General features: G+C 36.4%; 1 protein-coding gene and 1 non-coding gene across 2 annotated transcripts in view; both read left to right on the forward strand.

Moving 5' to 3' along the window:
* The window catches only part of LOC138027403 (TNF receptor-associated factor 4-like), a 62,071-nt gene that overhangs the window by 47,861 nt on the left and 9,210 nt on the right, over positions 1-5,000 (forward strand). The gene's annotated exons all lie outside the window — the stretch shown is intronic.
* Trnat-ggu (transfer RNA threonine (anticodon GGU)) lies at positions 1,597-1,669 on the forward strand. The gene has a single exon. It is a non-coding gene; the product is annotated as a tRNA-Thr (tRNA).

Raw genomic sequence — 5,000 nt, forward strand, 5'->3', positions numbered from 1 at the left:
GTTGAAATTGATAGTATGAAACATCAACAAAAGCCCATCAATTTTTAGCAAGCACCTGTAATATATTGGTAAATATAAGTAAACTGGTCCTAGAGGTAGCTAGAGGTGAGTGGGTGAACTTAGTGTAGCTTAAATTTTTCATGAGTATTTAATAAAACGCCAGTGGTTGTTAGGTCTAGGCACTGATTTTAAATGGTTAGCGTTGAGGTTGGGGTTAGGCATAGTTTGCATGATAACCGATTCTACTTTTCTTTCTCAGAGCTTTTTAGGAGGACATTGTTCATTGATGAATCTCCTTAGGAGGGCAGGGGGTCAACAATATTGAATTATCTTCTATGGAATAAAATAACTGAGACATACATGATAATTAATTTAGTTATTTGCTCTATCTTTTGCTTGCTTCGAATTCTGAATAGTCAAAAGCAAGTAAAAACAAAACTTTGAAGTTAGGGAAAGGGTTTCATAGTCTATTGATCAAAAGCCAATTTGTAGGCTCTGGTAAGTGTTTTGAATTATCAAATGAAATATTTGTTCTTTTTTTTAATTTTGTTGAGTCTGTTTGTAGTGATAAATCCAAATTTTGCAATTATTTTTGCACAGTCCCCTTCAAGTTCTACAATTTGAGCAAGTACTAGTAGCCCGTTTGGATGAGGAGCGTTTCCTTTTCCATTTTATTAATTTTCAGCCGGCGCCACATAATCCTGAAGTTCGAACTTCTTCTTTTTCTTCTTCCCTTTCTGATGTGTGATAACTGCAAACGGTAGACTGCTGGCTGCCTACAAACAGCGCTGATAAGGACCTTGGTGCCCCTCAAGTTTTGCTATTTGGCGAAAAATGGCCATTTTCGATACTTTTGGAAACATTTTGTCAGTTTTCTTGTCTAATAGGTCATTTTTCATGCGGTTTTTTGCATAGTACAAATCTAGGACAGTTAAGCTTTCTATCCAATCCATACTAATTAGGCTATTATAGGACTTGTATTTCCTATTTTTTTAGCCTTCCGAAGTTCGAAAAAAAATTGGTTATTTTTGAAACTTTTGCCTTAGTCCCCCCTTTGCTATTTTGCGAAAATTGGACATTTTCGATACTTTTTGAAAATGTGTTATTTCTTGTGTAAAAGATCTTTTTTCATTCTATTTTTTGCATAGTACAAATCTACTGATAGTTAAGCTTTCGATCTATACTAATTGGGCTATTATAAGACTTGTATTTCCTATTTTCTTAGCCTTCCGAACTTCGACCAAAAAATCGGCCATTTTTGAAATTCTTGCCTTGGTGCCCCTTTTGCTATTTTGCGAAAAAATGCGATTTTTATACCTTTGGAAAAATTGTTTTTCTTATCTAATAAGTCTTTTTTTATTGGGTTTTTTGCATAGTACAAATCTGGGATAGTTAAGCTTTTGATCCATACTAATTAGGCTGTTATACGACTTGTATTTCCTATTTTTTAGCCTTCGGAAGTTCGACCAAAAAATCGGCCAATTGGCCGAAGCGAAAATACCATAACACTTTTGGTTTGTTCCCCCAAATTTTGAATAAGCATTGCTTTTTTTTCTCTCGGGCGTAAACAACAAATGACCAGCTCCCGACGTCAGTGGCTTCATAGCTCAGTTGGTTAGAGCGTCGCGCTGGTATCGCGAGGTGACGGGTTCAAACCCCGTTGAAGTCCTGAATTTTTCAGGCTTTTCTACGTAATTGCAAAAATTGCGTTCATAACTGTGACGATCATAGCTTCACTTGATTTCATATCCGCAGTTCATATGTGATCCATCTGATCATCTCAAACAAGAGTATTATGGTATTTTTCGAGTCGGCCAATTTCCCGCCATGTTGCCCTGATTACCCATGATTCAATCTAGAGCGTGGAGTGGTCTTTTACAGCATAATCATGGCGGAAGCTCAAGCGAACCCTTTACCTAGCGGATACGATGACCAGTTTTTAGATGCCGTGGAAGACGATTTCCACTGTCCAATATGCCAGCTTGTGTTAAAGGAGGCTGTTCAGACGGGGGTGTGCGGCCATCGATTCTGCAGACAGTGTCTTGAGCGACATTTTATGAGGTAAGCTTAATATTTCGCGTCTTGCACTTTTTAGCGCATTTAGCGAGAAATAGACCACTTTCATAAATGGCCACGTCCTTTACATTCTTTTGTATTTATGTTAATTAGACCTACTGCCCTAATTTTGAAACCAATAGTCATTTGAAAGGGTTATTAGCATTAAAATGAAAGAGTATTTTATTTGGCCGCCATTATGAAAGAGGTATTACCAGGTAAGTTTAAATGTTCGTGTGATGGCGGAAAGATAAGCGTGGCCTCTACTTGAGAAAATAATAGATAATACCATTGAGGATGTAACTTTTAACAAAAACACGACACTCGTAAGGTTTAAAAGTATTTCGATTCTTGGAAGCTGCGCAGATACGTCTGCCATGTTTAGTGCAAGTGTGAATAGAATATGCTGTGGTATAAACTGCAATAATAATGATCGGAATTAAGAAAATTTATAATAGTAATGAATAAATTAAACGGCTTAACTGCAGAATACATTGCCACTTCAAAAACTAACCCCTAAATTGCTGGATACGCAGATTTGAGAAAAGGATAAAGACAGACCTGGGAATGAATGACTTTTTGAGTGCCTGATATACAGTGTAACAAGCATGTTAATAGAGCAAAGGCTACTGAAATTTTATTTACGTTCTAATTGACTTTGTTCAAACGAATGTAAGTCATTTTCATCTTATAGACAGGGCTTGAAATTAATGAAAAAATAAGCTACCTCTTCAAATAAGGAAAGCAGAGACTCTCAAGACTTTTAAAAATTCTCTTTGGAATAGGATTTTTAAAGACCAGCAATCTTTAAATCATTTCTCTATATAAGTATTGTGGGTTACTGTGCTGCATGCTAATAATTGTTTCATAGGTTTATTAGATTTTGCTAACTTTATCATAAGCTCTGATTTTTAACTATTTTAACTATTGTGATCTTGTAATGAGGGCCTCTAGTTTATTAGCATTTAGATGCTATTTTGAGCTACCCTCGATAAATCAAGACTTCACTTCACTTCACTTCACTTCACTTCAGTCGCAATTTTGTGACATGATAAGAATTCTCCAGATATTTTAGTCACACAGGGAAAAAATTCAGTGGCAAATGTTACTGTATTGGTTTCAATTTCAAGCCCTGATAGATCCATAAAGCAAACTGTACCACTAGATATGGGAGGATCGCAAGCGAACCCAAGCACAATAGGAAGGTGGCATGCATACAAGGAGGATCTGTCATTGTTCTCCTCAGTAAATTGCTACAAGAAAAGACCGAAGTGCTGGGTCACTCTCGGTTAATGAAAAGTGGTGTGAACAACCCTTGCATATACAATAGAAACTCCAAAACTAGATTCTCCTCCTGTGGAAAGTTTTTCATCAGAACCTCGATACTAAATCAAAATGAGAGGTCTCTGGAGAGTTTCGGAGCTAAGCTATGGAATTCACTTTCAGCCGAGACCCGTAAACTTCCCAAACATGCTTTTAAAAGACAAATTAAACAGACTAATGCTATTTTCCATATTTGAGGCAGAGGAGGATTACCCTAGTTATTCGGTTATAACAACATTCAATTTACTTTCCTAAAGAGTCTCATTTATTGAATTAATTAATTTTTGTTTTACCTCTTGTAAACAGTAATTTAGTTAATACAGACTGCTGTAACCTTAGGCCGCCTGCCTCGACTACATAATGTAGCATTGGTTATGTGTGGGTGGAACTGCTTTGTATGTTTTGAAATGTGAGATGCTTTTCTTTAACTAACAAAATTAAAAAAATATGCCTGTATCCCTCAAGTAATTCCACTACATATCTGTGTATCCACTTCCAAATATAATTTTAGATAATAAATAAATACACTTATTTAGCACCATACCCCACTAATTGTCCATGGCACTTAACAATAAAATAAATTTTAATTAGCTTATTAAGTATTTTAGGCTGCATTAATTATATGTATACTCATTACTGTACATTATAGCGTACAGGCTAATACAAATCAAAAGTGTCCTTAGAAATAAATAAGTCTTAGGTAGACTGCATTACATTATCCAATACTATTCATACTAATAATAAAATTACAAATCAATTAAATGCATCATTAAAAAGATGAGTCTTAATCTTAGTTTTAAAAGCGGTTACTGATGATGACTGCGTGATGTCCAATGGTAGTTTGTTCCAACGTTTGGTCCTGCTGCAGATTATGCCCTATTCTCATACATTATTTCAGATTAGCCAGGCCGGGCTCGACAAGCAATTTATTGATTGTATGACAATCTTAATTGCCAACGAGTCAGGCCTTCTGAAGACAGAAGGCCTGGCGAGGCGGCAGCTTATAGAGCCGCGAGAAGATTTTTAGGCGGACGAAATCTCAGAAGCGCTTCAAATTTGAGTGTAATGTAGACCAAAAGCTGTAATGTAGACCAAAGCGATGAAATGTTGACCGTAGCGATAACCAATGAGAGTGCCGCACGAGTACGCCGCGTGATGTTTGCAGCCGCCAGATCACGCAAGCTTGGCTCGTTGGCACTTTAGCGACAGCTATAACTAGTAGGTAGTCTGAATTCTTACAAATGTATATTTCAATATGTCACTGATATAGAGGTGCCTGACCATTTGGAGCCTTATAAGTCAGCAACAATATTTTAAAAATAATTCTAAAACATACCAGAGTCAGTGTAAACACCTAACAATTGCCGGTGTAATATCATTATATGCTCATGCTTTCTCAACATGGTAACAAGTTGAGCTGCTGAATTATGTACAAATTAAGTACTGTTAGAGTCGGTCAATAGCATAAGGCAGAACAGTAATCTAAATACGAGGTTACATAAGTGTGAACATGAATCTCGACAGTGCTCTGAGATAAATTTGAGCGGGCGGGGGTAGATCTCTCATTATTTTGTAGTTGAAAGTTTTTTATTTCCAAAATTCTGCCAAATCTAATGGACTGA

The sequence above is a fragment of the Montipora capricornis genome, chromosome 12 (genome assembly GCF_036669925.1).
Source record: "Montipora capricornis isolate CH-2021 chromosome 12, ASM3666992v2, whole genome shotgun sequence".
Lineage (NCBI taxonomy): Eukaryota > Metazoa > Cnidaria > Anthozoa > Scleractinia > Acroporidae > Montipora > Montipora capricornis.